Here is a 23808-nt window from a genome sequence, read left to right on the forward strand (position 1 = left end):
GGAGCAGCGCGAGGAATGCTGGGATACTGAAGGTCCGCCCAGCGCTGCCTGCGGGTTTAGCAATCTTTCGGTTTAGAAAGTGGATTGTTTTGTGCCTTTGCTGTCTTATCTGGACCCTCTGAATTGGCAAACTGAGAACAGGGTAGGTTTCCCTGACTGGGAAAAACTCATAATTTGTAAAAAAAAAAAAAAAAAAAAAAAAAAATTAACCCCTTTACTTAGTTTAGACTGAGGAATCAGTGTCGGCTAAAATCCACGAAAGGCCCCCAGCCAGGTGCCAGGCCCTTAATTTGGATTAGCTCCTTCCTCACAGCAGTTCCCTCAGCATAGTATTAAGCGTCTCCACATCACAGAAAATTCAGGTTTAGAGAGAAGTAGCCAGTGTCACTCAGGTAGTGCTACACAATCCAAATGCAAATTTGTTTGACAGACTTTAAGGTGCAAGCTTTTCCGCTGTTCAGTGTTCCTATTTTATAATTAAGCCGTGGTAAATACTATGCCAGATGGAGTGTGCGTGTGTGTAATAATTCGTTTACAAGTTATAAAATGATGCTATGTAAAGCTCAATATATGTAACATTTTCTGACATTCAAAATGTATCATTTTGAATTTTTCAGATGTTGAATATCGTTTTGAATATAGTTGTGAACTACTTAAAACTATATGGTATATGTATATGTACTATTACAAAAGAATATTTTGTGTATACATATATATATATTATGTATAATAACTTGATGTTATTGTAAATTTTAAGGAGTTCCCTTGTGGTGCAGTTGATTAATCACCTGGCATTGTCACTGTCTCTGCAGCAGCTGGGATCACCTCAGTGGCCCAGGTTTGATCCCTGACCCCAGAACTTACACGTGCCCCAGGCAGAGCTTTAAAAAAATTTTTTTTTGATACCTATGTTTGTATATTTAAATCCCATTCCTTCATTCAGCAACATTAATTTATACCAATTACAAGGCATTGTGCTAGAAATTAAACGTTTATACAAAGGCCTTCCTCTAAGGAGTTCATGTGCCACTCCCAGCCTTGTAAACAGATAAACGGCAATAGTAATGAAACATAGTAATACATTTGAATCTCTGTTTTGAAATAACATTATCTGAGAAATGAACAGAGTATATGGGCATACAGAGAATGGAGCAATTAAATAAGAGCACAAATTTGGACCAGAATTTGGGAACCTCCAATTAGACATAAATTTTTTAAAATAAGTTGGTTCTTATCATACTATTTTGTCTTGTATTGATTACTGAAAACCTTAGCAATCTTCAGATTAATTTCAAAATATATGTAATTTGGCATGTTTTATGAGTAAATGCCAAATAAATGAAAGAAGAGAAAATATAAGAAAAAGCTATTTGGGAGTAAATGTAGACAGTGGTACCTATTAGAGTTTCATACTCTCTATTATGCCCTCAATCGTACATATTACATATACCACTGGCAGCAATATATGGCAGTGAAGTTTGGGGCAGGCAATTTGATTTAAACAGCAAAGAATTAAAAACAAATCACAAGTCTGAGTCAGCCAGTTTGTGCAGGGATAAAAGATTTGCCCAGGGACAAATCCAAAGAGACAAACATTAAGGACTTTTAGGAGAGGGTTAAGGGGGTATTTGGGACTAGCTGCTGATGGGTACAAAGTTCCTTTGTGGCGTGATAAAAATCTTTGGAACTGGATAGTGATCATGGTTGCAAAACATAGTGAATATACTAAAAACCACTGAAGTGTACACTTCAAAATGTTGAATTTTATGTTATATGAAGTGTGTATATCTCAACTTTTAAAATGCTGTACAAATTTTTGATCAAAATTCAATCAAGCATTTCAAATTCTAGTTCCTGGGCCTATTATTTAATCTGGTATATGATGATGTTTGTATCAGTTATTAGCAAGAGAAAAAGAAACAATGGCAATGTAATGATTTTTCTCCTAAAACTGAATATATTCAATGTAAAAGAATAATTTAAAAAAACAACAACTTTATGTTAAATCCCTAATTTAAAAAAAATTTACCTGATTTATTAAATCCAGAGTGCTGCAACCACAGAAATAACTTCTCATTTTAATTATATTGGCACATGGCACATGAGCAACTTCTCATTTTAATGATGATGGCACATGGGAAAACTTGAAAATGCTAGCTATTGAAGTGTAAAAAGCATTTTTGCTTAGTTAAATTAAGCACATAAGAATATGTGTTTGAATGACCAGGATATATATCCAGACTCAATTACTACTAGTCAGGGGTTTAGGTAAATCACTTGATTTCTCTGAAGTACATTTTAGTTACTTGCAGAGTTATAACAAGCTCAAATGAGATTATATGTACAATTTACATAGCTTAATGGCTAACGTGTAATAAGTGATCCATACCTGTTACCTATTATTAAACAAAGGACTTAAATTTTTATATCTCAGATCCTCCATACCAACCCTAAAAGTCTCTAAATGTGGGTTTTATTTATTAAATGAAAGCTTAGAGATACTTTGCAAGGAAGTCATTACCTCCACAAGTTAATGATAATAACAACCACCACAACAATAAGATAATAATAGCTAACATGTATTTAGTGTTTACTTTGTATCAAGTATTGTGCCAACTCCTTTCTGTGTATTTACTTACTGAATCTCCCTCACAACCCCCTATTAAGTGAGTATGAATAAATCCATTGTGTACTTATGGGAACTAAGGCACAGAAAGGTTGTGATGTGGCCCAAAGCACAGTGCTAAGAGGTGGTGGAGTTATTAGATCCTAAGATTTTTCTTAGATGCTAGGAAGTGAACCGTCTCAATGTGTGAAGAGGCAGACAGTTTACTTAAGAATCATTTCTTCTAACACACTAAACTACCCATAGGAAAATGGAAAAAAAAAAACATAAATTTAGACTGGCACAGGGCAAAGGGGTAGAATGAAGGAAACAACCTTAGGATCAACTCAGCTTTCTGGTGAGGAAGGCCTCCACAAGTCTAGAGCAAAGTATTGTAGTTAGAACTATGTCTTTACCTGCATGTCATATCTGTAATTGATTACATTTACTGCATGATCTGTAGTTGATTACATTTAGCTTCACAGGAAATCAAGTTAGAAGTGGATTTTATAGGAGATAATTCCATTTATCCCAAGCAAATGGAACCTAAAAGTTCCATTTGAAATCCACCTGGTATAAGTTAAATCATAAATACCTGAATCCTTAAGTTTGCTACGGAGTGACCATTCAGTAACTAGACAGAATGAATCATGCAAGATTGACGTTTCTGTATCTGTCTCTGTCCAGGTAAGGGATTGTTAAATGGCTGATATTCAAAGGGAAGGACTGATTTCAAAGGCACCTTCTTTTTGGCTTTAGGAAGGCACAGCTAATTGGGCAAGCATGAAGAACCCAGGAGGCAGACCTACACCTCAAGTTTCTGTGATGTCCTTTCAGGGTATGTAAAAAGCTTTGGCTCCATGATCACTCTACCTGAATTTCAAACTCGGGCTCTGATGCTTATCTGCCAGCCTCAGTTTACCCATCTTTGAAGCAGAAGTAATAAATTACTTACCCCATAAGGTTGTTATAAGGGTTAAATGAGCTTTTTCATGTAAAACACTCAGAAAAGTGCTTGGCATATGTTAAATAGGCAATAAGTAGTAATAGTTTGAAGTAGAAAGGAGAATGATAATATTGATTCCCCCCTTCCTAGCAATGTGTTAAACTCCTCAAGGATGGAAGAAAAGTTTATTTCCAACAGTGTCTATGTTTGTCATTGAGAAGTACTGAAATATTGCTGTGCTATACCTGTCTTTTTTCTGCCTTTTTAACCTTCAGAACACAACTGTTTGCTGCAGCTTCTCTCTGAGTCTTCAAGGAGCAGGTTCTAGATGAGATTAAATCGATAAAGCACACCTTCAGGACCCCTCCTTTCCCCACCAGGTCACAGTATTTAGGCAGCTACCAACATACAAAGTTTTATGTACCTTTTAAAATTATTTATGTATTTACTTTTATTATAGTTGATTTACAATGTTGCGCCAATTTCTGCTTTAAGCAAAATGACCCAGTCATACATATATATACACCTTCTTTTTATTATATTATCTTCCATCATGGTCTATCCCAAAAGATTGGATATAGTTTTCCCTGTGCTATTCAGTGGGAATTGCATGGCTTATCCTTTGTAAATGTGATAGTTTCATCTACTAAATCCAAACTCCCAGTCCATCCCACCCCCTACCCCCTCCCTCTTGGCAGCCACAAGTATGTTCTGTATGTCTGTGTGTCTATTTCTGTCTTGTAGATAGTTTCCTCTGTGTCATATCTTAGATTCCACATATAAGTGATATCCTATGGTATCTGTCTTTCTCTTTCTAACCTCACTTAGTATGGTAATCTCTAGTTGCATACATGTTGCTGCAAATAGCATCATTTTGTTCTTCGTGTAATAGTTGAGTAGTATTCCACTGTATATATGTACCGATCTGTTGATGGACATTTAGGTTGTTATCATGTCATGGCTATTGTGAGTAGTGATGCTATGAACATAGGGGTGCACGCAAAATTTTATATACATTTGTGATAAATGTGAACAAATACAAATGTAACTCTTAGGAGAAAAGTGGAAATTTGAAAGAAGGTAGGGCAAACCAAATGATTTGCAGGAATGCAAATAAAGCAGGGGAAGTGTAGGAAGGGTGAGATACTAGAAAGTAGAGATTAGGATATCTTTTATAGAACATCTTTTATTTCATATAAATCCATAACTTCCTGTTCCAGTTTTATTCTTTCTGAACCTTTAAAAATTATTCACTTTCCCTGAAACAGACCTTGAAGGTCTTTAAAAGTGGTCTATAACTAAGAAGGCAGACACTGGGCACTTGCAGCTAGCAATTAAAAACCCTGTTGTGATCTATGTTGTTTTTGTTTTTAGAAATTTATTTATTGTGGTAGGAAACAGTTATCTACCTTCTTAACACATTTTTAAAATGCATAATACTGTATTGTTAACTGCAGGCACAATGTTGTACAGCAGATCTTTAGAGCTTACTCATTTTGTATAACTAAAATTTTATAACTGTTTAAAATCAACTCCCCATTTCCCTCTCCTCCCAGCCCCTGGCAACCACTATTCCATTCTGCTTTTTTTTTAGTTTGACTATTTTAGATACTTCATATAAGTGAAATTATGCAGTATTTGTTCTTCCATGATTGGCTTATTTCACTTAGCATAATGTCTTCCAGGTTCATCCATGTTATCAAATATGGCAGAATTTTCCTTATTTAAGGATGAATAATATTCCACTGATTCATATACCACATTTTCTTTATTCATTCATTCACCAGTAGATATTTAGATTATTTCCACATCTAGCTGTTGTGGATAATGCTGCAGTAAACATGGGCATTCAGGGAGTTTCTGCTGTGGTGCAGTGGATTAAGGGTCTGAGTTTTCTCTGTGGCATTGCTAGCTCAATCCTCGGGCCTGGTGCAGTGAGTTAAGTATCTGGCATTGCCAGAGCTGTGGTATAGGTCACATATATACTTAGGATTTAATCCCTGGCTTGGGAAACTTTCATACACCCCAGGTGCAGCCAAAAAAAAAAAAAAAAAGGAGTACAGATATCTTTTCCAGATCCTGATTTCAATTTTATTGGATAAATCTCCAGAAGTGGGATTTCTGAATCATGTAGTAGTTTTATTTGTAATTTTTTAAAGAAACCTCCATACTGTTTTCCATAGCGGCTTCACCTTTTACATTCCCACCAACAGTATATAAGTGTTACAACTTCTCCACATCTTTGCCAATATAAGTTACCTATTTATTTATTTTGTCTTTTGTCTTTTTAGGGCCCCACCAGTGGTATATGGAGGTATATGGAGGTTCCCAGGCTGTAGGTTGCTAGAGCCACAGCAACATCAGATCTGAGCCGTGTCTGTGACATGGATCATAGCTCACGGCAATGCTGGACCCTTAACCCACTGAGCGAGGCCAGGGATGGAACCTGTGCCCTCATGGTACTAGTCAGGTTCATTAACTGAGCCACAACAGGAATCTTTTTTTTTTTCAAATAATAGCCATCCTTACAGATGTAAGGTAATATCTCATTTGAATTTCACTGATGATTTATGATGTTGATTATCTTTTCATATACCTGTTGCCTTTATGATTTAAGGTAATATCTCATTTGAATTTCACTGATGATTTATGATGTTGATTATCTTTTCATATACCTGTTGCCTTTTGGAGAAATGTCTATTCCAGTCATTTGCCCATTTTTAAATTGGGTTATTTGTTTTTTACTGTTGAGTTGTAGGAGTTTTTTTCATGTTTTAGAGAGTAACCCCTAATCAGTTATATACAGTTTGCACATATTTTTGCCCATTCTTTAGGTTGTCTTTTCATTCTGTTGATTGTTTATATTGCTGAACAGGATTTTTTAGTTTGATGTAGTACCACTTGTCTATTTTTGCTTTTCTTGCTTGTGCTTTTGTGTCATAGCCAAGGAATTGTCCCAACCAATATCATGAATCTCTTCCCTATGTTTTCTTCTAGAGGTGTTATAGCTTTAGGTCTCACTTTTAAATATTTAATCCATTTTCAATTTGATTTGTGTGTGTGATATATGTTTAATGGTTTCACTTATGGGGAGTGGGTAAAAATAAAGTATATGAGCATTTTCTCTTAAAAACTTAAAACTTGAAATATGTCATTTTTGAAATTAAGGAGATATTTTCCATTCTCTTTTGGCAAAATTGTTTAACATTATTTATGGATTCTGCTCTGCAATGCAGATGCCACTTGCAGACATGGTCTTTCCCCTTTTAGAATTTATATCCTAGGTAGTAGCTTCTTTGGCTTCCATCAGCCCACCAGAATAAAGCTTTTACAATTTTTCTGAAGCAAATAGTTGGGACTGGCCATGTTTCTAAACTTTAATGTGCATTTAGAACTCTGTCAATCCTGTTAAAATGCAGATTCTGATTCAGTTGGTTTGCTAAGGCCTGAGATCTACATTTTTAGTAGGCTCCCAGGTGATGTCAATGTTGCTTATCCTGAGACCACATCTTGAGAACCAAGGGTTTTGATGAAACGTAATGGACAATATCTGATTTTCTGAAAAATTGATCCTGCTAACAATACTGAGTGACTAGTCCATAACTTGTGTCTCCTTTAACATTGTAGGAGAGAAAAGATTTCCACTCTACTTTCCTAGGTTTAGTAGCTGGGTCTATAAAATAGATTTATGACAGACAGTTTAACAGCAGAAAGATAAACAATTTATTATTTTTTATTATAATGCATACTGGGTCATCACAGAAAAAAAGTGAACACTTCAAAAAGTTGTGAGATTTGAAAAAAAAAAAAAAAGGGGGAATTCCTGTCATGGCTCAGTGGCTAATGTATCCCACTAGGAACCATGAGGTTGCAGGTTTGATCCCTGGCCAGTGGGTTAAGGATCTGGCATTGCCCTGAGCCACGGGTGTGGTTCTAAAAAGACAAAAGACAAAAAGAAAAAAAAAAGCTGTGAGATTTGAGAGCTTATATAGTGTCTTTTTTTTTTTTTTTTTTTTTTTTTTTTTTTTTTTGCCTTTTTGCCTTTTCTAGGGCCGCTCCGGCAGCATATGGAAGTTTCCAGGCTAGGGGTCTAATCGGAGCTGAAGCCACTGGCCTACGTCAGAGCCACAGCAACGCGGGATCCGAGCCACGCCTGCAACCCACACCACAGCTCATGGCAATGCTGGATCCTTAACCCACTGAGCAAGGCCAGGGATCAAACCCGCAACCTCATGGTTCCTAGTCGGATTCGTTAACCACTGCGCCACGACGGGACCTCCTTATATAGGAAGGTAGGGGATATAGGCAACTTAGAGGAGATTTAATGATTTTTAGGAACTATAAATTGGTCTTAGAAGACTAGTTGGAAGATATGATAGCTTGTGACAAAGTTTCTCTGAGTTTGGAATTGACATCTACTCTCTTCCTAGGTGATAAGAGTCAATTTCAGGGAGGGGAGTTATGACAATTGAATTCCTTTTGGAGGATCTGTCTTTAGGCAGGTAAAGGGAAATTCAGAGAAAGCCTCTCCCCTGCACTTGTCATTTTTCATGTGCCTTCCACTCAAAATAATTAATATACTAAAAATGGCATACTAAATTCAAATGTTTACTTCTCACTATTGGAACTTTTCCTCTGAAATGTTCTTGCTCCTTAAGCATTAGGATGCTTAGCTCTTCTTAGAGGGATATGTATGAACAACTCATATTCACATCTTCATTGCTATTATGAGTACTCTATACTCAATGATTAGTTCTGGACTTTGAGAAGAATTACAATCCCGGTAAAAGATTTTTTGGCTCTATTGTCATGGCAAAATGCTTGGACAAATAAAAATGTGAAAAACCATAATTGTTAAATAACTCTCTAAAACCTCTAGATCTCATTGTAAAGCAATTAGTAATGAATAGAGAAATGGTTGTATAAAATGCAAATGATAATGATAAGTACTTAATCATCCATAAAGTAAAAGCCCGGCCAAAAAAGACCCGTGTTGCACCAAAATACATGTTCAAAAATTGATATTTGCATGCCCAAGACTTGTTTGAAAAGGCAATTATGGTCTCACAAGTAAATCATAAGAATTTTTAAAATTTTGTAAATGCTGTATTTATATGACAGACAAGAACCACTCTGAAGGAATCATTATGGTTTGGGAAATGATATGCAATTTCAAAATCATCTAAATCATTTCAATTGCCTGTATTTACATTTATATAATGGGTATTTATAATGGTGATTATTTTAGAACTTACCTTGTTTTCCTGGATCTCACATTGGTTTCTATGGGAACGAGAATGGCTCTGAAGAGGAGCATTTTAAGAACTCTTTTCACATTCAGGGACTGCTAACTGAACTGCAAATTCTGTTTGTCTGTTAATGGTTTTTAACTCTTAAATTTTAACACAGAAATAAAAGTTGGGCATCTAGCTTCATAAATCATTTTAAATAATAAAAACTATTTTTATGAAACATCTGGCACATTGAAACATTTGAAAACAAAATCACTAGCTTTAGGAGCTAATAATCTGTTCACTTTATTAAATTCATTAGAGATTAATTCACAATAGCCATGTGCTTGCTTTTAGAAAATTGTGTAAAGAAAACTTCACCTGATATATTGTTTTAATATATTTTTTCTGCTATTGATTTGTGTGTATGTGTTATTACATTTTTTCCTTACCTTTGTAAAAATCCCTTAGAAAAGCAGTGTAAAATGTTCTGCATTTAAAGTTTCCCTTTGCCAATGCCTCACCTATCCTGTGCTATTATTTACCCTGGTACTGTGTTGTGCCTTTACTGTGTTCTCACACCAGCTGGAACTTATTTTTACTGTTTTTTGAAACAAGCTCATAAGTCTTCAAATTTCAATTTTTCTTTTTCTTGGAATAGATTCTTAGATCATAAAAAGCTCAGTGTCTAACTTATGTATTACATTTGTGCAGTTTACTGTATTTCGTATTTCCCCACATTTCATGTTTTCCCATAAACTTTATTTTTTTAATTCCCTGAAGAAATGATATTTCAGTATATTTTTATTTAATTCCCTCTCAAAGTAATTAAAACCCACTAAAAATAAGAGAAGCTTATTTCAGAAAAGAGTGCTAAACTAAATTTTTGTTATACCCAAACTATAAAAGATGCCAGTTGAAAGCACATGGCATCCCATAACCAGCTTATGTAATAGCTACTCTGGTTATTGCTGACATATAATCTGTGTCTTAAATCCAGAAAGTACAGGTTGATGGCAGAGTGCCAGATGGTGAAATAAGCCAGAGCGGTTTTTTGTTTTTGTTTTTGTTTTTCCTGGATTGGATGAATGTCTGCCTGCTATCAGTGTGGCCCTGGTCAGGATTGCTAGAGACTTAGAGTTTGAGAAATGAAGCTGCTGGCATGTGTGACCAAAAGACCATCCTATAACTCACAGACCTGGTATAAACTCCAAGAAATTTTTTTTTTTCTTTCTTAAAAGTATTTTTCACTCAGATTTGATTTTGTGAAATGAATTGAGCATTACTACATGTTGAAAAAGTGAAGACAAATAAATGCAAACATGTAACCAAATGTTTTGGGGAAATGTTTAATAGACTCTTCTATTTTTTAAAAAGTTGACTTTGAAGGGAAGCAGAAAACAAGCTGAAAAGTAAAAGCAAGTATTCTGTTAGTGATCAGAAGAGAAATATTTATCTTGAAAAGTATCTGAATCTGCAGGTGAGAAATATGATTGCCCATCAGGGCTACTCAAAGTGGGGTCTATAGACTAGTGCCCATCTGAGACAACAAACATACAGAAAGTAAGTGTAAATTTGAAAATCTTAGAGCAGTTGACATTACTGCTTCACCCACCCCTGTGATTTTGTATTTTACAAAAACTCAGTCCTTGGCATTTGGGGATTTAAAAAGATTCTCCCTTTACTACAATTAGTTTGTTACTTTGATCTAGCATAAATTACTGTTTTTTTTTTTTTTAAAAAAAAAGCACGCCACTGGCATTGAAAATAATTTATCAAAAACACCATTAAACCTAGAAAAGACCCACCAAAATTCAATACAATACCACAACCAACCCCACCACTTACAATCAATCCAAGACCACCATAAATAGGAGAAGGTTTCGAAGAAAAACCAACAAACCCAATAACAAAAATAGTACCTAAAATAAATGCAATGTATATTGTCATTATTCTCACATGGAATCTAACCATGACCAATGACATGAAAAATCATCGTTGTATTTCAACTACAAGAACCTTAATGACCAACATCCGAAAATCACACCCACTAATAAAAATCATCAATAACGCATTCATTGACCTTCCAGCCCCCTCAAATATTTCATCATGATGAAACTTCGGTTCCCTCCTAGGTATCTGCCTAATTTTACAAATCCTAACAGGCCTATTCCTAGCAATACACTATACATCAGATACAATAACAGCCTTCTCATCAGTAACACATATCTGTTGAGACGTAAATTATGGATGAATTATTCGCTACCTACATGCAAATGGAGCATCAATGTTCTTCATTTGCCTATTCATCCATGTAGGCCGAGGCCTATACTACGGATCCTATATATTCCTAGAAACATGAAACATCGGAGTAATTCTATTATTTACTGTTATAGCAACAGCCTTCATGGGCTACGTCCTGCCTTGAGGACAAATATCATTCTGAGGAGCTACTGTCATCACAAACCTATTATCAGCTATTCCCTATGTTGGAACAAACCTTGTAGAATGAATCTGAGGAGGTTTCTCCGTCGACAAAGCAACCCTTACACGATTCTTCGCCTTCCACTTCATTCTGCCCTTCATCATCGCTGCCCTCGCAGCTGTACATCTTTTATTCCTACACGAAACCAGATCCAATAATCCTACTGGAATTTCATCAGACATAGACAAAATTCCATTTCATCCATACTACACCATCAAAGATATTCTAGGAGCCCTATTTATGATACTAGTCCTACTAACCCTAGTACTATTCTCACCAGACTTACTAGGAGATCCAGACAACTATACCCCAGCAAACCCGCTAAACACACCACCCCACATTAAACCAGAATGATATTTCTTATTTGCCTGAAAACTGGGAAGTGAAGTTTTTTTTTTTTAATCTCTGGAAGATCTCTTTTGAGCCCATAATTATATACTTATTTTCATAAGTTTATAGCAAAAGAGGCTGAAGCAGATATTCTCTCATATTGCAGATACAAAAACAAAAGTGCAAAGAGCTTAAGTGAGATGTCTGATATTACATAATTATTATAAAAATTTTGAAGTTAAGTGAAGAGCATTGCACAGAACTTATTTAATGTTCTGGTGAATAAAAACACCCTAGCTCATTATGGCAACAAATTGTATATATTTGCAATTTTACATAGTAGATGGCAAGTGCTTTGTTTTCAGCTTTTAGAAGGAAAAGCATTATGTTAACAATCGTTCAATGGATGGCTGGTGAAATCACACATACTAAACAAGATGAAGAGTTTGAAGGAATTTAATAAGCAAAAAAAATTAAGCAAAGAGAATGTAGGAAGATTAAGGGAGGGACACATGTATACTTTGGCTAAAGAATCTACAGAGCGGAAGTGTAAGTCCACAATTCTCTGAAAGGTATAAAATCTCCAAAGAGAAAAGGCTTCCTACCTTGGACTACCAATAGGAAAAATAAGATGAAGATATGAAAGGGAAAGTTTAGACAAACATTGAGAATTTTTGTTAATTGTTATGAGTATTAGGTTAGTTGAGTGGGCACCCAAAGAAATCATTGAAGACATTTAAAACCTCATTGAACAAAGCCGTGGACATTGTATTGTGGAGAGCAAGACTTCAATGGCAAGGGGGTTGGACTGGATCGACCATGAGGTCTTTTCCAGCTCTAATTTCTGCTATTCCATAGCTCTGTGAAGAATAGTTGCTAAATTGCTTGATCAACCCAGAAAAATAAAACTCAACACAAGAATAAAACACCAGACAAAACAGTAAAGTCAGCCAAAATTGAAACACGCCCCTCCAAAAGGAAAAAAAAAAAAAAAAAAAAGAGAGAGAGAGAGAACCTAAATCTTGCATCATATCCCAATGTGGACAAATTCAGGCTCTGGCAACTTGCCCAGACGAATAAATTCCAGAGACAGGACCCTTCAGAGAGCAAGCCCAACTGCAACAGGTTGAGAGAGTTCAACTTCTCAGACAGGCTTGCAAAAACCTCCCAGATGATCTTAGTGCTAGAGCTTCTGCAGAAAGTGAAAGGGGAAAGAAATATATTAAAGAGCCTGGTCTTTGAGGAAATTAATTGACTTATTTATTCCACAGGAGAAGAGTGTCTTCTACAGGCCAGCCACTACTCTAGGATAGGGTACATCCTGAACAAAACAGATGAGATCTCTGCCTTTGTGGCTTTTACGTTCTAGTGTGACGAACAGTAAACAGCATAGGATGACATAGGCTAAAGGATGGTTAAGTGCTAAAGCAGGATAAGGAAATTGAGGAGCAGGAATGGAATCCGGGCAGCTAATTGCATTTACTGTGCAACCAGGGTAGAACTCATGGAGGAAACATGTTGAAGCAAGATTTGAAGGGAGTAAAATGAGCCAAGTGGATATTAGGGGAAGAGCATTCCAGTCCAAGAGAACCTAAAGCACAGCAGGAAAGTTGGAGCAAGCTTTGTGTGTCTGAGTAACAGGAAGGACAGTGTGAGGAAGAGGTGTGAATTTAAGGAAGACTATTAAGGTCTGGGAGCCTTGTAGGTTGTTATTAGGACCTTGTCTTTTACTCTACCTGAGTAAACTATACACACCATCTTGCTTCAAGGGTCCTAGGAACTCAGTGAAGAAACTAATTCATACCAGGTGTCAGCCTCCCTAGGAATCCACACCACCCACACATCAGTGTTTCTGCATATTCCTTCAGTATGTTTTAATAATGTCAGCATTATCTAGCCATGTGGGCCGTTAATGTATAAATATGTCTTAGAGTTGTGCTAAGGATGAAGAATGCTCATCAGTATTGGAACTCTAGATATTTGTTTCCATTTCATCTTAGACTAGCAATAAAAAAGCCAAGCAAAATTTTGTGACTTTTGTGTGATTCTGTACATATATGAAATATAAATTGTCACAGAAAATAAACACTTAGTATCAGCAATTCTGTTATGGGCTCATGCTCTATGAGCTCTATAAGCTTTATGAGCTCTATAAGCTCTAAAGAACCTGATTTTTACTAGAGGCTTGATAAATATTTAAGGATAGGGAGGAACTAAAATCAATTTAGAAGACAACAATGGATCTGCTTGTGAGAAATAAAGGCAGTATTAAAGGAATTATTAAATGTTTTCAGATATTTGAAAAAATGATAGTAAAATTAAAGGGTAGGTTAGAAAAGCACTGTCAGTGTTCATTCATTAATTGAAAAAAATGTGTTGATTACCTTTTCTGTGCTAGGCAGGTTTTCTAGACTCTATGGATACCAGAGTGAACAACACACAAAAGCCTGCAATCTGTTACTCCATTAAGATTCTCCTCAGGCAGCTTTCCAGATCATTCTTGTATAACAGTTGAGGACATGGGTTGGAGGCTTATCCCAACACCACCTTTTAAGATGGGATATCCTCAGGGGTTTCCCGTTGTGGCTCAGCATTAACAAACATGACTAGTATCCATGAGAATCGGATTGGATCCCTGACCTTGCTCAGTGTGTTAAGGATTTAGCGTTGCCTTGAGCTGTGGTGTGGGTCACAGACATGGCTCAGATCCTGTATTGCTGTGGCTATGGTGTAAGCTGGCAGCTACAATCTGACCCCTAGCCTGGGAACCTCCATATGATGTGGGTGTGGCCCCAAAAAGACAGGAAAAAAAAAAAAAAAGATGGGATATATATGTTCAGGAAAGGATGCTTCATGACCTGGCTCCATGACCAAAGGATCCACTCTTTGAAAATCTTCAAGTAGAGACTACATGGTGAAGGCTCAAGAACTTTAGAGAAGGAAAAGAGCACAGCATTTTGTAAGAGCTGTGTTGTCCAATGTGATAGCTGCCAGCCACAGGTGACTGCTGGGCAATTGCAGCTAGTCGGAATTGAGATGTACTTTAGGTATAAAATACATTGGATTTTGATTACTCCATTTGAAAAAAAAAAAAAAGAATGTAAACTATCTTTAAAATGTTTTTGCTTTTTTTTTTTTTTTTTTTTTTTTTTTTTAGGGCTGCACCTACGGCATATGGAGGTACCCAGCCTAGGAGTCGAATCAGAGCTACAGCTGTGGCCAGAGCCACAGCAAAGCCAGATCCGAGCCACATCTGCGACCTGCACCATAGCTCATGGCAGTGCTGGATCCTTAACCCACTGACCAAGGCCATGGATTGAACCCGAAACCTCATGGTTCTTAGTCAGATTCATTTCCACTGCGCCACAACAGGAATTCCCTAAAATTTTTATATTGATTGTTGCATTGCCAATTTATTAATACGTTGGGTTCAATTTATTATTAATATTAATTATCTTGTTTCTTTTTACTTTTTTATATGGCTACTAAAAATTTAAACATATGTGGCTCAATTCCATCAAATTAGGGGATGTGCATTTAATTGATAGAATAATAGCTGATACATATTGAGTCCTCAGCTCATGGCAAGTTGTCTTCCATGCATGTTACTTGCATTTAAACATTTAATCCTCATAATAATTTTAAGGAACCATTTCTCCAGATGAATAATTTGAGGCACAGAAAGGTCAAGAAATTTGCCAAAGGCTGCAAATCTAATGAGTGGAAGAGCAGTGAGGCTTTAAAGTTGTAACTAACCCAGTGGCTTTCTAAACTTGAGTGTTCATCAGATTCACCTGTAAGGCCTGTTAAAGCACAGAATCCTGAGGTTCTGACTCATTTGTCTGGAGTGTAACCTAGGAACATGCATCTCTAACAAATTTCCAGGTGATGTTAATTGTGGTGATTTGCAAACCACATTTTGGTTTAATCATTCTTAAAGTCCTCAGCCTTTTTGAACTCTAGTTTCTATACCTTAAAAGTGTAGAGATTTCATATACCTACTTCACATAACATAAAATTTACCATTTTAAAGTGTACAACTCTCAAGTTTTTAGTATAGTCACAGTTTTTCAACTACCATCACTAATTCCAGAACATTTCCATCACTCCAGAAAGAAACCCAATACCCATTAGCAGTCACTCTCCATTTCTCCTTCCACCAGGCCGTAGCAACCACTAATATATATTTTCTTTCTCTATGGATTTTCCTATTTTGGACATTTCATACAAATGGAGTCATATAATATGTGGTCTTTGTTTCTGACTTTTTCTCATTAGCATAATGTTTTCAAGGTTCTTACATGTTATAGACTGTATCAGTACTTTCCATTTTATGGTCGAAAATGTAAAATTGTATGGGCACAGCATTTTGTTTACCCATTCATCAGCTGATGACCATTTGGGTTGTTTTCACTTTTTGGTTATTATAAATTTACATAGATCTTGTTTCCATTTCTCTTGGGATATAACTAAGAGTGGATTCAGTAGTAAAGAAATTGCTGACTCATATGGTAACTCTACATTTAACTTTTGAGGAACTATCAGACTGTTTCCAAAGCATGATTACCATTTTACATTCTATCAGCAATGTTTGAGGGTTCCAGTTGCTTCACAATCTTGGCAGCACTTATTATTATAGTCTCTCATTTTGATTGTAGCCATTCTAATGGTTTTGATGTAGTATCTCATTGTGGTTTTGATTTGCATTTCCTTAATGAATAAAGATATTGTTCATTTTTTCAAATGCTTATTGGCCATTTGAATATCTTTTTGAAGAAATGATTATTCAGATCTTTTGCCTTTTTTTTTTTTTTTTTTTTTTTTTTTTGCTTTTTAGGGCTGCACCCACAGCACATGGAAGTTCCCAGGCTAGGAGTCAAATTGGAGCTGCAGCTGCTGGCCTATGCCACAGCCACAACAACACCAGATCCAAGCCATGTCTGCAACCTCGCAACACTGGGTCTCCAACCCACTGAGCAAGGCCAGGTATCAAACCCACATCCTCATGGATACTAGTTGGATTCTTTTCTATTGAGCCACAACGGAAACTCCCTAGTTATTAATAATAATTGCAATACTATTTTTTTTTCCCTTCTGGGTGCTTTCCTGCTAGTCTGTTGAAGTTTGGTAAGCATTATATTTATTTATTTGTTTGTTTGTTTGTTTGGCTTTTCAGGGCCTCACTGGAAGTATATGGAAGTTCCCAGGCTAAGGGTTGAATCAGAGCTGTAGCTGCTGGCCTACGCATGGTCACAGAAATGCCAACAGATCTGCCACATCTGCTACCTACACCACAGCTCATGGCAATGCCAGACCCTTAACCCATTGAGCGGAGCCAGGGATCGAGCCCACGTCCTCATGGATACTAGTCAATTTTGTTTCTTCTGAACCACAACAGGAACTCCCAGAACTATATTTAGAACAAAGCAAATGTCCTCTGAATTCAAACCTCAAGTCAGTAGTGACTAACCATAAGATAGATTTGTTCAATTATAATTCTTTATTCACTGTTACATATTAAGTTATTAATATCCCATTATGGCATCCTATGTTAATTCTCCCAATCACTTATATAGCATGAAGAACAAAGAAATGTTCATACTATATAATACTTCTTTGTGATTTTATGACACCACTTTGCTCATTTGCTCTTATGGTATCCATTCAACTCATGATATAAATACAAATTTGAAATGTGGTAAGTTACTCTCATGTGATATTAAAATAATTAGACACACAAAACTGACCAAAATAAGATGAATTCTAGAAAAAAAAAAGAAAAGAGGCATTTTTGTGGACTGACAGCAATGAATATACATAAGTACTTCCTTTCCATGGAAAGTCAGGTAAATGGAGTATAAAACACATTATCCAAATGTTATAAGAGGATTGCAGTGGGGATGAATATGTAGAATTAAAAAGATCTAGGTACAGAAAGCATCCAGAAAAATGAAAATTGTAAAGTAAGAATTTTTTGGTATATTCTTAAAATAAGGACTCATTGACAGGATTGTTGAAGTTCCTGGGCAGATATAACTCTGTGGTGGCACAATTGCAAAAGGAAGTTTCAGCAAGCTATCTCAGCTTCAAAACATTCTCTGCTTTGTGCCCTGGCTCCATAGTCATTAGATTCATGGTTGTCCTTAGTTAATGAGTTCAATATCTAGAGAAAAAAATAGCTTTCTTAGTATAATTATTTGGATTATAAGTTAATAAACTTCTGGTGACTTTATGGAACACTAGCCTCTGTTAGATGAAGTTCTGTATCTAAAGACTAAGTGAGGAAGAAAATCCTAGACTAACCTTGAGTCCACACAATGTTGCTGAGTATAGAGATGGCACTGAAATTAGAAACCAAGCCATAGAGCCTTGGGCAGTTGTTTCAGAATCACGTTTATATTTAATAAAATTCTGATTAGTTACTCTTATAAGCCAAATGATAAAATTTGAAGTCAAATTCTCCTTTTCCAGTATATAGATCAAATTAACTCTTTAGCATTCAGGGAATTCTGGATAGGGATCTAAGTATCTCAATAAAATGTTCATGGTGGTTGATTCCTGAGTTGTGAATTTGACCACTGAATTTGGTAACACACATATGAAAGTTCCTTAAAAATAAATATTACCGGGAGTTCCCGTCATGGCGCAGTGGTTAACGAATCCGACTAGGAACCATGAGGTTGCGGGTTCAGTTCCTGCCCTTGCTCAGTGGGTTAACGATCCGGCGTTGCCGTGAGCTGTGGTGTAGGTTGCAGACGCGGCTTGGATCCTGCGTTGCTGTGGCTCTGGCGTAGGCTGGTGGCTACAGCTCCGATTCAACCCCTAGCCTGGGAACCTCCATATGCCGCGAGAGCGGCCCACAGAAATACCAAAAAGACAAAAAAAAAAAAAAATTACCCACAAATATGAACTCAGTCAACACTTTTCCTTATTATTTCTTCTGAATTTCACTTTCACAAATAAGATCTGAAAACCAAAGGGTGTCATCCCACAACTTCAGACTAGAGACCACTGGAAAAATTTTATATAATTTACTTGCTCTTACAACCTTCTCCATGCTTATTACATTCTTTTCTGGTGTCAGCATCCCTATAGTACTTAGAGTAAACTTTTAAGGCAGAAATGGTGTTCATGTCTATACATGTGACAAAAAAAGTACCCGGGAGTACACGACCCACTCTTAGACTGGCTTGGAGATGAGAAGAGAGAGGAGTCTCTAGGGATAGACACATTAGGAACAGTATCAAAGAGAAAAGAAATGCAGGCTATAGAATTCAGTCATAACTTTCAAGGCATGTTTTATTAAAACTCAAGCCACAGATCCTGGTGAATTTATTTTCCATAAACTTCTTATCAGTAGCTACCATGAGTCATGTCTTTATCAGCATGAGTTCCACAGGCCTACACGAGGAACAAAAGGAGCACTTATAAATTACCTTGGGCCAGAGACTGGACCTGGCAGGTTCCACAGAAGAATAGCCTGCTTGTCTCCTGTTGGTCCCACCAGGTGAGATTCTCTTGAATCAGGCAGTGATAGCTAAAACCTTAAGAACAACAGATACCAGAGAAGTGATGACCATACCCTACTCCAGCTGCCTAGTTTCTGGCATAGACCTAATCATGTCTCCTTCCAGAACCCATAGTTGCCATTACTGTCTTACGACTTCTTCTGATGCCATGTGGGGTTGTTTGCACACTCATATGTGTGACTGAATTGAACAGCTGGTTGCCTCATTCTACCTCGTATTAGCTGATGAGATCAGGCAATGGCACGTTAATTCCAAGGGCTCAGGGATGGAGAGCAGAAGCAAAGCAAGCACAAATATGAAAGCCAGCACCTAGGGTCCTATGAAAAGAACACATTTTTAGGATATTGGAAAAGCATGCTATAGTTAGCTTAATTCTGAATTCTGGGGCTGATTCCAAGCAAAGCAAAATTCCCCACGTCCTGGGCAGAGCAAGTCTGTACATGTGGTAGCCTTGATATCTTCCCCCTAGGCAATCACTTCTCTTACGTTAGAACAGCAGAGCTAGGTTGCCAAGGAGTTTCCCCTTGCTTCGAGGAGCTGATTCATGAAACAGTGACTTGCTGGGTTACACTGTGTCCTGGATTTTAAAAACTGAACAGGAGCCAAGGTGTGGATTGTCTATGCAACCCCCCTGGCTTGTAGCAGCATGTCCTGATATTTAAGCAAAGTATAGGTCCGTGCTCATTTGTGTGAAGAAAATCCAACAAAGGAATAAAATCCTTATAGGTCTCTTCATTGACAGGAAAGTTAAATCTTCTGGTCAGCTGTTGAAATGGATGAAAATTGATTGTTTTAAAAAGCTCTGATATTAGAATGATAGCCCTAAATAAATCTGTATATGCACTGTTTATTTCATTTCATTAAACTGTATAAGCCTCCCACACTGTAGAACTTAGTGTTTTACAAATGTAAAAACAACTTTTTAAAGAATATAATTAATCAATAATCTAAGGAAAATAGTCCTAAATTTCTTAATCTCTATTCATAATGGCAGAATAGGAAAAGTCTGACTTATTGCACTTCCATGATAAACTTATTACTTTTGAATTTTTAAAAAATGCTGTTGTTTCTCTATCCTTGCAATTTTTTAAAGAAACATGAGAAAAGAGAAATGGAATATAATTTTTTAAGGAATTTGTTCAAAGCAAAATCCTTCTTCCATGCTCTTCTCTTTTAGTTATAATTTAAATAAACTTTATTTTTCAGAACAGTTTTAGATGTACAGAAAAAATAGGAGCATAGTATGTAGAATTCCATATATCCCACATCCAGTTTCTTCTATCATTAACATCTTACCTTAGTAAGTATATTTTTCACAATTAATGGCCATTATCAATAAATTATTACTAATTCAAGTCCATACTTTATTCGGATTTGCTTAGTTCTTACCTAATATCCTTCTGCTGTTCTAGGATCCCATCCAGGATATCACATTACATTTAGTCATCATGTCTCCTTAGGCCTCTCTTTGACAGTGACAATTACTTAGACTTTCTAGATTTTTAATGACCTCGACAGTTTTGAGGAGTATTTTAGGTTTAGCTATTATCTGTATCTATATTAGTATTTTATAGAATGTCCTTCTTTTGAGATTTTTCTGATATTGTTCCCATGAATACACTGGGATTACCATCTTTGGGAGCAAGCCCTCAGAGATAAAGTGCCATTTTTATCCCATGACATCAAAGGTGCTATCAACATAACTTACCACTTTTGATGTTGACCTTGATCGCCCCGGCTGAGATAGTGTTTGTCACGTTACATGCTCTTCTTAAATATTATTTAATTATACAGAATTAGCTATTTATTAAAAATTATTGAATTCAATTTTAAACATGTTTATCCAAGTAGTAGTAGAACTAGAATTGGCTACACAGGCTACAATACATATGAGATGACATTGCATATTTAGGAGAGTGATAGGAAGAGGAATTACACAACAGAAAAACTGGTTTAGTGAGTCTTAAAGTTAATCATGTGCACAAATCCTATGAAGCAGTTTGATACTATCGGTTCTTTGCTAGCATACTTTACTTTGCAAAATACGTTGCAGTCATACTTTGGTTATTTTCTCTGCAGCATTCCTATTAAGAAAGAAAAGTGGGATTTCCTTCATTCACTTTCAACAAATAAAGAAAGAACTTTGGAGTCAGGGAGACTTGTATTTGATTTTGAGCCTAGCCACTTTCTACTGTGTGATCGTTGGGAAAACTTTTTGCAGTATCTGGTTTATAAAAGGGATAAGTGGCTATATGTACAAGAATATAAAGAAGTAATGTGAAGTAGGTTGCGCAAAGGAGGCATGGATTACTACAAGGTGGAGATATGAATCCCATGGCCCTTATATATCCATAAACATGTTCATTCTTAATGCCCATATGCTTCATGGCACAACAGAAAACATGAAGCAGATATTTTGCTAATGCCTCCGGTGTGGTGGAGAGACTCAAGCCAGCTAAGTAATCACCTTATTATTGTGCAGTCAGGTGAATTCGATTTCGAGAACTCAGGATTTGAAGTCAAAAGACCTGAGTCTATATCCTGAGTCTGTTACTTTCTACTGTGTGGCATTGAGCATGTTACTTAACTTCTCTTAGGCTTGGTGTCATTGTCTATGAAATAAGTATAATATGAGGATTAAATAAAAACATCTAGCACATCAATGAATACTAATTATATCTGAATTTTAATCAACTTTGAAGAAGCTAAGTTAACTTGCCTCTGGAATAACTAGCAGAAAGCTACAGGGCATTCTTAGCTGCACTTTCTGTGAAGGAATTGGGCTCACAATGTCCTAGAAGGCCATTATTTTGACATTTTGTTTAAGGCTTGTTCTTAATTTGACTCAGTTATTTTAGGCAAGAATGGTTTCAAAAGACCTAAGTGAGGTTATTAACAAATGGGTTACATCTTCTCTTCACAGAGTTAAGCCTCTAATTATACCTTGAGCTGATTTATTAGTACTGCAGGCTTAAACATTTCCTAACTATTAAGACTGACTACAGACTCAGGATAACTGTCCACATGCAAGGGATGAGTGGCAAAAACACCACAGAGGAAGAGGTGATACTTGGTGAATGAGTCACAAGGAAAGGCTCAGAGAAAGGTATTAATTAGGGTAATAGGAAATTATAACAAGTAAAATATGGGTTAAGTATCAGTGAATTTTCCTTAAGGACATACTTCCTATGATAGGAGGGAAGAGTCTTCTAAAGGAGGTGATTAAAACCTCCAAGCTTAAGACCTTTTAAAACGAGACTGAACAGAGTCCATCTGAACATACCAGAGAGAAGAACCCTGCCCCAGCTGGGGGAGGGGGATGGTGGTGGGTGATCCAATACCCCTTTGCACTGCTAAGGACTTTGAATCGCTGATCTACCCAGTAATTGAATGAATTGCAGACCATTAGGCACACAGTTGCCTCCCTTGAGTTGTATAGCTGCTGTTCCTTGGTCACTGTTTTCTTTTGCGGCAACCTTCCAGTATCACCGCTTAACATAAAACCTCTATAAATCTGCCTCTGTTTTTTAGATCCAATACATATATTTTCATTGTTCTTCCAGCAAAGGAAATTTTGTTTCTCAAGATATATAGGTTTAATATTAATTTCAGTTTCCTCAAAAGGAAGATAATTTTTCAAATGCAAAACTGACCTTCATTTTCTCAGACTTAATTTTTCCATTTCTTGTTTAATAGTAAGGATGAGCTTCATCTCTCAGAAACTGCACCAGTGGATATGTGTTTAAGGAATGAGTAATTGTTAACTACCACTATTCTAAGCCCAATAAGGAAAGAATGCACAGAGATCTATAATCTTACCTTCAGCAAATTTGTGCCCTGCTTGTAGTAACTATAACTGGGTTGATTGGTATTTCAGGCAACATTGAGCCATAGCTCTCCTTCTAGCCCATTCCAGTTTGAATTTACTGTCCCCCTACCCTAAGGCCATACACAAGCTAGATGGCCACCTTTATGGAGTGATTGCAGAGGTGCTGAAATGTTCCCTTTACCTGCCTTCTTGGTGATACCTCTGACAGGAATCATTCTTTAATTAGCATCAAGGTGTGGCACTTTTCTCCACAACTTTCACCACCCACCTCTTCACCCCGATCCTGCCCTACTGTCCACTTCTCCATCTCTCCTCCTTTTCCTCTTGGTTGCCCCAAACTAGTAGCATCACTATTTGCTTTGCACCTTTATTTCATTTAATAGCCAAGTCTTGTAAAATCCACTTCTAAATATCTCTGTAATCATCTAATTTTTCCAACTACCGTAGTTTGATCCACACTCTTCTCTGTCTTGGAGTTATTACAACAATTTCCTGAATTGTTCTTCTTGCTTCTTTTCTTGTCTCCCTTTAATATATGGTCTACAGAATAGCCCAGGTGAATTTTTTTAAAAAATCTGTTTAAAAAAATTTAAAACAGGAGAATGTGGAGAAAAGGGAACACTTGTGCACTGTTGGTGGGAATGTAAATTGGTGCAGACACAATGGAAAACAGTATGGAGGGTCCTCAAGAAATTAAAAGTAGAATTACCATATGCTTCACCAATTCTGCTTCTGGGTATTTATATGAATGAAATGAAAAAAGTAATTCAAAAAGATACCTGTACCCCCATGTTCACTGAAGCATTGTTTCAATAGCCAAGATGTAAAAACTACTTGTGTCCATTGATGGATG

General features: G+C 36.5%; 1 long non-coding RNA gene across 9 annotated transcripts in view; it reads left to right on the plus strand.

Moving 5' to 3' along the window:
* Window positions 1-22: 22 nt before the first annotated feature.
* The window catches only part of LOC102167654 (uncharacterized), a 238403-nt gene continuing 214617 nt past the window's right edge, over window positions 23-23808 (plus strand). For 8 of the 9 annotated variants that reach the window (XR_014815857.1, XR_001298958.3, XR_014815858.1 and 5 more), the window contains exons 1-2: window positions 23-142; window positions 3365-3443. This is a non-coding gene — a long non-coding RNA (uncharacterized LOC102167654). Of the gene's footprint in view, window positions 143-3364; window positions 3444-3826; window positions 6692-23808 lie in introns of those variants that run through there. The other variant, XR_014815860.1, reaches the window with a different exon arrangement.

The sequence above is a fragment of the Sus scrofa genome, chromosome 9 (assembly GCF_054392235.1).
Source record: "Sus scrofa isolate SSC_HxYL_T2T_F1_AM1 chromosome 9, Sscrofa_HxYL_maternal_Yorkshire_Landrace_v2.0, whole genome shotgun sequence".
NCBI classification, from domain to species: domain Eukaryota; kingdom Metazoa; phylum Chordata; class Mammalia; order Artiodactyla; family Suidae; genus Sus; species Sus scrofa.